A 10,431-nucleotide genomic window follows, 5' to 3' on the forward strand; every position below is an offset into this window, starting at 1 on the left:
TCTGTACTACTTAATCACAGCATCAGAAGGCAGAGGCAGGCAGAGCCCATATAAAATCAGGTTTAGTCTACATAGTGAGTTCTGAGTCAGACAGGGCAAGAGTGAAATACTTACTTAACAAAACAAAGCCAAAACCAAACACCACCACCAAGCCAATTTGGCCATCTGCCCATGGGAAGAGTGCTATTCTTGGAAGAAGGGGGCAAGAGACAAATATTCTAATATAGTTAAGTGGTCAGAATTATTTAATAGATGCTTTCTAATTTTGCATTAACTAATGGTGTGTTTTCTATCTATACAAACAATGTGGCCTGATATAATCTCACAGCATGCATACATACTGCACTTTTCCAGAATCTAAAGTGTAATATTAAGGACTAAGCATAAGAAAACACATTTCTGAATGCTGTATTTACATACTAGCATGCATACATCGCAAATGGAAACATGAATGGGGAGTAAAAAAATTTACTTAGTAAATGTTAATGTTTACAACCATAACTTTAAAGCTTGCTAAAATATAATTTCTGATTCTATAAAATTTCTGCAGCGGCTCTTTATGTGACTAATATCTGAAAAGCTCTCTGGGAATGCTTAGATGCCATGGAGAAAGTCCAATCTCTTGAATAGACAACTGGTAAAACAGGGGAATTAGAATGAATGGATGAATTTAAATTCCAAGATCTTTATAATTGCCACAATGGTGAAGAGAACAATGTTTGCAGACATGGTATCATAGATAATGAAAATCCTCTACCAGATCATCCTCCTGTAAATATTCTGGCAATCATAAGATGAATGAAAACATCAGGATAAGCCCAGTTCACATGACTGAAACTTTGCTGACAGGATTAATCTATCCATAGCAGATATCAGACTCCACCCTCTTATGAGCAGCAGTGGAGAACTGATCTCACCCTTGGTCCTGTTCCTGCCTGTTTCCCAGCACTGCAGCTCCTCAGACCTGGGAAGTTCCAGGGCTGCCTGGATGCCTGCAGTTCCCACAACTGCACAGCTTCATGGTGACTTCCCCTAGGCTGCCCCATGGATCCCTGCTGCTGTGATATCAACTGTTTGTTTATGTCACCATGGCACTTGGGGGTTGTGATGAAATTACAGCACAGTCATAGATGACCTGGTTTCCATATCTGTCACATGAATTTCACTGAACACCTGATTCCATGGTAAATGTGCCTCATGCACAAAACCTGCACCATATTAACCTAGCTTAACTCCCAGAATCTGCTGTGGAACAAATCATCACACCACTACCTGAGATATGTTAGGCAATTCTTGGCTTCTGGGAGATGCATAGTCAGTTTTCTTCAGAGATGTGGCTATGCACATACAACTATCATTACGTGGACATGGTGATTTTTAAAATATGTGAATATGGCTGGCTGGTGGTGGCACATGACTTTAATTCCAGCACTCAAGCAAGCAGTAAAGGCAGGAGGATATCTGTGAGTTTGTAGGCCAGCCTGATCTACAGTGTGAGTTACAAGATAGATATGTCTATACAGAGAACTCTGTCCTGAAAACACACTCCCACCATCCCCCCAAAAAAACAGTGAATATGGAAATGTGAAGGAACATTATGGGAGTGGGTAATTGGAGCAGAGGGATGAATTTAATGAAACATATCATAAATACATGAGTGAAATTTCCAAAACTATAAAAACTAATACATATCACTGACTTGACATTTATTTCTTCTGTTTGGCCATTTCAAAAAACATATACAGGCTTCACACTTATACTCACAGTAGCGGTGACACCTCCATGTTCTTTCATGTACTGTTATCTTGGATCCTTATGTATATCTCCAGATTGTTTATAGTTTCTTTTTCTTAAGTTTTATTGATTTTGATTATATGTACATGGGTGTTGGCCTGCAGGTAAGTCTGTGTGCCTTGTCCATGCATGGCCTGCAGCAGCCAGAAGAGGTCAATGCATCCTCTGTAACAGTGGTTCTTAAACTTTCTAAATGCTGTTTAAACCCTTTTAACACAGTTCCTCATGTTGTGATAACCCCCCCACTAAAAAATTATTTCCACTACTACTTCATAACTGTAATTTTACTGCTGTTGTAAATTGTAATATAAATATCTCATATAAAGAATGGTCTTAGGCAACCTCAGGGCCCCAAAGGGGTCAAGACACACTGATTAAGAACTGCCGCTCTGGAACCTGAGTTACAGAAAGCTGTTAAGTTGCCAGGCACATACAGGGAACTGACCCCGGGAACTGCAAGGGCAATAAGTGCTCTTAACTGCTGAGCCACCTGTCTAGCCCCTGGTTAATTGTTCCTTAATTAGCTACTGTGAAGATTTAATTAACAGTGACAAGTAATGTATGGTGTACTGAGGACACCTTCTTAGAGTGCTGGTTCATGAAAGACAGAGACACAGAAGTGAGGAGACAAAGATACATTAAGGTTTAGCAGTAATAGGTATTGTTTGTTAAAAAAATTTGTCCATAATTATGTGGTTGATGCTTACAAGCATAAGAATAGTAGATCTGAGATACTATCTTGAAAGATATTAGAAAGGCTGCATCGGAATTAAAGAAATAGAAACTTAAAGATAATACAGTGAGTCAAAGCAACAGATTGATTCTGTAAATTGACAAAAGTACTGATGTATTTTTCACCTAATCCAAACCATAAAAGAGTGAAGCCCCAAGTAAGGTATGGCAAAGGGTTTCCTTGTCTGTCCCTTGTTGATCTACATTTGTTAGTCCAATGTCTGCCTTTGCCACACCTTCTGTGTAATCCAAACGGGAGGAGCATTCCGTTGGAATTATTTTTTAACAAAAACATTGTTTTTAGGAATGCCCTCTTTACATTCCCTTTTAAGGTGACCTTATTTACCACAATTGAAACACTTAGCATTTTGATTTTTCTTCAAAATTCTGGAAATCACCTCTCCTATCCAAGCATCATCATAGTTATGAGATTCAATATTGATTGTATCTTAGATCCATTCCTCCAAGGATGCTGATCATGCATTTTAATGGTCTAATAACCCTTTTCCTTTGTGCATTAGCATTTTCAAAAGCAAGAGATTCAATTATTATTTATCTAGCTTCTGAATTTGGTATCATTCTATTTACTGCTGAAGTCAATCTTTGTAAAAAAAAAATCAGTGAAGGTTTCATTTAGACCATGCATAACTTTAGTAAATGACTCAGTTTTCTTTTCTACTTCTTCAATTCTGTCCCAAGAATTCAAGTTTGCCACATGGCCAACTCCAGTGTCATCCGTGTGACATAAACAATTATGTCAATAATAGTGGACGGGAGATATGTGTCCCACGGGACTAAGCTCCCTGGAGGTCCCTGGCAGAGTGCCCGTGTTATGCCTCCTTCTTGAAGGAGACGTGCTTCACAGATCATGAGCTCTCTGGGCTATGGGTTGTGTATAACTGCTTTTCTGATAATGTTCTAATTAATCTATAAAACACAGCCAAAATTAACGAATGCTTGGGTTGTGAACTATGGAGGAAAGGGGAAGCTGGACATGGACCTTATTTAGATATAGCAGAATGAGCTATTCCTTTAAGACCCCAAGCCACTAGATAAAGAAAGTATAATAGTTCAGGCACTTCTAGGGAATGAACACTCACCCACTAGGAATCCTTTAGGAATCCCAACTCAAGTGATTTATGGCAGAAAAACGTTATCTCATAGGAGGCAGATGGTGGGTCCCTCCATTGAGGAAGTTCAGCATGGGAAACTTAAGGACTACAGCAGAACCCCTTCCCCTTACAGGAGTAAAAGTACAAGAGTCCATATTCCAGCAGGTAAAAAAGTTTTATATTAAAACAGGTATGTAATAAAAGAACTAAAGAAAGACTTAGGGAGGATCTGCAGCATCCAAATTGGCTAAGTGGGTCATGAGAACCAGAAAAGTAGAAGTGCATAATAAACTAGTGAGCGGCTGAGATAAAGATGAAGGACACAGCTGCAAGAAGCCTACACAAGTCTAGGGACTGTACTAAGTTTAAAAAACACAGACTGCTCTTTGGGTCATAAAGTTCTTGTGGGTGAAGGGATATGTCTAGTGCCGATTAATAATTGTGTGCTTGCTGTTTTTCAAAGATGATGTTATTGAATTATTGCCAAGCTCTTCTTGTTCCTTGAATGACTTCATAGTTTTCTTTTCTGTATATAAACTACTGATTTGCAGAAGTAAAATTGCAGCAGATTTGAGTGTGTTGTCTGTCTGTCATTTACCGAATCCTTGCCTTCCTGACTACCCAAGCTCTGGTCCCCCTACAGTCATGGTACCACTGATGGGCCAGTCCGTGGCAGTTTCATTTGGACCATGCATAACTTTAGTAAATGACTCAGTTTTATTTTCTAATTCTTCAATTCTGTCCCAAGCATTCAAGGTTGCCACATGGCATAAAATCAGGGTGTGGTGGTCATATAGAGATTGTGTTTCTGTTGCTTGAATTCTAACAGCTCCCTTGGGGGAGGGGGTGAGAAGGCACAGCATCAACAACACAGACACTGGGAGTCCATTGAAGGCAAATAATGAACTTTTATTCAATAACAGGGCCTTATATACCCTCCTCCCAGTGCCCAGTCTGTGTGGTCATCCCTCATTGGCTGGGCACAATCAGGACCTCTAACAGTGACTGTTCCTAGGTCCTCACACAGACTCTCCATGATCAGGAACTCTGACAGTTTCTGTTGCTAGGCCCTCAGGCAGACTCCAGGTTGGATCTTAAGGAGTATGTTATGTGCATGCCTTGGATACTGGTCTAAGCCAATTTCCTCGACCCTATAGGCCTGTCTTACTACATATCCACCCTTTAATTTAATTGCATGGGAACTCAGTGGGAGTCAGAGTTCTTTGCTCCAGCCTTGTTGACCCTGCCTGGGGGGGGGGGGGGCGGGGGTGGTCAGCAACTGGACTGTGCCTGTCTTAGGTTGGCTTGCCAAACAAGCTCTTACCTGTCTTTGACTACCAGCCCTCAAAGAACATCCATTCCTGGGGAGTCACCTTTTGAATTTCAGAAAGCTAGGCACACGTAACCTCCTGTTGAGGACTATGAGTTGGATGTCTAAGAGTCATTAACACCTATAGAGTTGCCTTAATGGCCACCTATTGATGTTGAATATGCTGTAGGAGACACTTAACAAGGAGAAAGATCACCCCACCAATCAAAACATAAGTGAAATCAAGGAGGGATCAACAGCCTCTTTATATCATGCCAAACCTTTTCAAAAAATAGTCAAAGGCCATAACCTGTGCTCTTGTCTAATTTAATTGGAAAATTTTCAGGAAAATTTCATGTTTTAGCTGTAATGGATAATATAGAAACTTAGCTGACCATGGGTCCTTAATATGTTTAGCTAGCTCCCAGCCTGCTAAACTAATGTTCCTCATCTCAAAAGGCATCATACAAAATGAGGAAAAGCAAGGCTCCACATGTCTTCAGCCTTTAGAGGGGCAATGAGTGCAAGAAAGGGGAGTACATACATTACCCATCTTGGGTGATTTTATCCTTGGTGGAAGCAGGCTGACCTATGGCCAAGTGCACATCTCTTGCTGGGACCATATTGGCATAGTGGCACTCAGAGGAAAAACATAAGCATACCGTCTCCCACAGATTAGAAGGGGGGCTGGTGGCTGCCATTTGAGGGAGATAGGATCTCTCCATCTCACCAGAGACAGGGCGTGTTCCTTGGCAGAGATACCTAGTGTTTGTAGGCTGGGCTGAGCCCCTTGTAGGGCCTTGAGGGCAGATCTGAGAACTGTTGAACATAGGCATTCAAACCAATCTGTGCCTGGTACACAGGATGCACATATACCCCATTCCCTGTAAGCATATCATAGGTCACCTGGACATTAAGTAAGATGTTTGGGATTCTGCATGATCCTCATAGGCTGATTTCCAGCTAAGAAAGATTGCAGGCTCCAACACAGCTTTAAGCAAATGGTACCAATTGAAATAAGTTTATAACTGCATGGACCATTGAGCAAGGACTTGCTGAAAGTAGGGAGAATCTGGGCCTGGCTCATTGGCTGCCTTCCTGATGAGGGAGAGATCAACTTGGGGGTGGGAATCCAGGGCTAGTCTTTGGCATTTGGGCCCATATTGACTGGGAAGGCTTCTATGGGCCTCCGGACTGACAGTGGCACAGGCTGTGAGGGTTGTAAGACATCTGACATTGTGGAAGAGTAGCTTCCTCCTGAGGTAGGCTGGCATTGGGGTACATTGGCAGAGGGGTAGCTTCCTGTTGTAGTGGTGGAGAAGAAGGGGTAGCAGCACATGTCTTAATGATAGCTGCCTTCTCTTTGACAGATTTGGCAGGACCCAAACTGACAGCTACATTCTTTTTGACAGATTTTTTTTTACTGTGGCCCATACTAACAACTATGTTCAGGATCCAAACTGACAGTTATGTCCTCCTTGGCAGATTTTACAGGGCCCAAATTGACAGATATCTTGGTACCCAAACTGACAGATTTCCTGGGGCCCAAACTAACAGATATCTTAGGACTCAAACAGACAAATTTCTCATGGCCCAAACTGACAGTTGTGTTCTCCTTGACAGATTTCATGGGACTCAAACTGACTTTTACATTCTGCTTGACAGATTTCACGGGGCTCAAACCGACAGTTACTTTCTCCTTGACAGATATCTCAGGGCCCAAACTGACAGTTATATTCCCCTTGACAGATTTTGCAGGGCCCAAACTGGCAGATATCTTGGTACCCAAACTGACAGATTTCCTGGGGCCCAAACTGACAGATTTCTCAGGGCCCAAACTGACAGTTACATTCTCCTTGACAGATTTCACAGGGCCTAAACTGACAGCTCAGGAACCCAACTGTCTGTCTCCTCATCATTGGATATCAGAGAGATATCTGACAGGGAACTGTTGGTGGTGATGAAAAGATTACCCATCTTTGCAATGGGATGAAAATTTGTATCGGACCCTTATGTCCTGTGATTAGTGGGGGACTTTCATGGTTTTTTAGGCCACAATCATATGCCCACATAGTGTCTCTGGATGAGGGATGGTGATCGGGAGCCGAGCCTTGGTTCCACCTCCTGGAGGGGTGTCAGTCCTTATGTGGAAGTGCCTGGTGAACTGAAACAGAAAAAAAAAATGTGCCTTCCTAACGGGATGGGCAGACAAACATGACAGACAACAAAAAAGAAGGAAAGAGGTGGGGGTCCTGCATGCCAAAGGGACTGAAAGAACACAACACTGAGGGACATTCTTACAGAAATACACTGTCTTGGGGGCACTGTTCATCATCATAAGTGAAGAGAGGAAGACAATCAGAACCTGTGCTGGGAGAAACAAAGTAGCAGAAGCCCCAAGTTCAAGTGCCAGATGTTACTTGGATTCTAACAGCTCCTTCAGGGGAGGGTGTGAGAAGGTGTGGCATCAATGACACAGACAGCAGGAGTCTGTTGAAAGCAAATAATGAACTCATTTATTCAATAACAGAGTAGGCCTTATATACCCTCATCTTGGCATCCAGTATGTGTGGTCATCCCTCATTGGCTGGGTATGATCAGGAACTCTGACAGCGACTGGGAACTCTGACAGCTCCTGTTACAAGGCCCTCAGGCAGACACCAGGTTGGCTCTTAAGGAGTATGTTATGTGCATGCCTTGGCTATTGGTCTGAGCCAATTTCCTTGACCTTATGGGCCTGTCCTACTATGTTATTCTATAATCTCCCTCTCCAAGAAGTTGATCTTGGTAAATTTCTATACCGCTAGCACTAATTCACTGGTCAGTGGTCTTAGCCTCATTTTTCCACCAGGTCCTCCATTGGAATTGAGGACCAGGCTCTGAGATTGCTGTAACAAAATCTCCCCAGTCTTGAGGGATAATTCTATTACAAGTTGACCACGAGTTTAACATCTGTTTCACAAAAGGTGATTGCATACCATATTGCTTCCTTGAATCTGCTTAAATATTTACACAGGAGTCTTACACAGTCTTGGGTAGCTATCATTTGGCAGTTCCTGTAAAGTTACTAGATAAATTAAGGTTGGCTGTTTGAAAACCTTGGGCTATTCCTGTCTAACCTTGTAATGCAATGCTCAGATTGGTTCTTTAAATTCTTCTGTCTGGGTCTAAATATCTCTATAATCTGTTTTAGCAAGTTTTTCTAAAACTTTTATCATAGTACTCATTTTAACCAACTTTTTAGTGATAAAACAAAAATGATCAGATACTTATAATTGACACTATATAAAATCCATCTTAATTAATCATTCTCTGACTTAATTACTCCGTTTTCAAACCATCCAGCATATTATCATACAGAGACCTAACTCCCTTTATTGTAATAGTGTTTCCCATTTTTTAATGTGGAAAAAACCTCTCTCTTTTAACTAATTCCTCCCTTTAAGAATTCTCAATTGTTTCACCAAATCTGCCAACAATCATGGTTCAGATGATGGTGAAGTGTGGAGTTAACTGCTCTGCACAGAACAGTAAAAGCCAAGGAAGGGGTCAAGAGAAAGTCTACAACCCAGTGGGAGAGGAAACCTTCTGTCTGAAAAAATGCCAGTGGGGTAGTGATTCCAACTGTGTGTAGCTCCAGCCTGTGCCCACTGCAAAGCCACAGGCAAGCAGCTTTTTTTTTTTATGAATTCATGACCCACAAGTTAGATACCAGATGTAGCATGAATCCTAATAGGTCTTAATAAAAACCCAGAGCCAAAAAATGGGATAAATGTTGAAAGATCAGTGAGACAAAGAGGCCAGTCACTAGAGACTCCTTACATCTACCGAATCCTAAGGCCAAAAGGGCTGAGCTCCTATCTCCTCCTGCCTTATATTCTCTTCCCAGCCATATCACTTCCTGTCTCAACCTCCCTAGTGTTAGGATTAAAGGCATGTGTGCCCCCTGAGTACTGGGATCAAAGGCACGAGATCCCAATTGCTGGGATTAAAGATGTGTGCTGCTGGTGCCTGTCCCCTATGTTTAACTAGTGGATGGCTCTGCTCTCTGATCTTCAAGCAAGCTTTATTTGTTAGAGCATACACAAAATATCACCACAGAATGCTCTGTATTTTCTCAAATTTTTATACATAGTTAGTATTATTTTACTCATTAACAAATTGTTTAGAATCTTTAGAAAACGGAAACCTTCTTGTGGATTTTGTTTCTATGTTTGAGTGAGAATATGTTGCCGTAATTATAACTGTTCACATGTCATGTATGTAATTTCTGTTTTGATATGCTGTTGCTGTTATATACATGTTGATTTATGAGTATTTATTCATCAATGCAAGAATGTACTATAATAAGTAATTTCATATAGAACCACATTTATGAGATAGTTGAAACTTACAGGACTTCTTTGCTTGTTTGATTGTTGTTTTTCCTTTTCTCTTTTTTTAATTAAGGAAATTTCTATTCATTTTACATGCCAATCACAGATTCCACTCTTTTCCCTGCTCCCACCACCCCCATCCTTCCCTGCCCAACCCACCCCTTATTTCCTTTTGCAAAAAGGCAAGGCCTCCCATGGGGAGTCAGTAGAGCCTGGTACATACAGTTGAAGGAGGTCCAAGACCCTCCCTCTGCATCAAGAATGTGCAAGGTATCCCACCATAGGTAGTGTGCTCCAAAAAGCCAGCTCATGCACCTGGGATGGATGCTGATCCTACTGCCAGGGGGGTCCCTGAGCAGATAAAGATATACAACTGTCTTGTTTATGCAGAGGGCCTAGTCCAGTCCCATGGAGGTTCCACAGCTGTTGGTCTAAAGTTCATGAGTTCCCACTAGTGTGGTGATATTTTATCTGTGTTCCCCAATAAAGTTTATCTGAGGATCAGAGGAGAAAGCCAGTCAGTGTATTAAACATAGAAGTCAGGCAATGGTAGCACACACCTTTAATCCTATCACTCAGGAGGCAGGGATCCATCTGGATCTCTGTGAATTCAAGGCCACACTGGGAACAGAGCCAGGCGTGGTGGCACATGTCTTACATTTCAACACTAGTTAACCATAAAGATCTGGAGGTCTGTAGGACAGACAAGAAGTGATAGAGCTTGGCAGTAAAAGGAAGAGATGAAGCTAGACAGAGAGAGCAAATGAGCTAGCAGAACAGAAAGGCATATAGGCATGGGTATACAGGAAGTAGGTCTCTTTGGAGACAGAAGGTGAGTGAGATGAGGTGGGCTTGTGGCTTGTCCTACTCCTCTGATCTCTCAGCTTTAACCACAATATCTGGTTCCATTTTTTAATTAATAAGACTGTTTAGCAATTTGTCTACACACTAGCTTGGTTTGGTTGTGTCTATAGTTTTCCCCACCATGATCATGAGCCCCCCTTGCTCATAGAATTCCTCTTTCATCTCTTCAACTGGACTCCTAGAGTTTGGCCTGGTGCTTGGCTGTGGATCTCTGCATCTTCTACCATCAGTTACTAAATGAAAG

Source organism: Peromyscus eremicus, chromosome 1 (assembly GCF_949786415.1).
Source record: "Peromyscus eremicus chromosome 1, PerEre_H2_v1, whole genome shotgun sequence".
Taxonomy (NCBI): Eukaryota; Metazoa; Chordata; class Mammalia; order Rodentia; family Cricetidae; genus Peromyscus; species Peromyscus eremicus.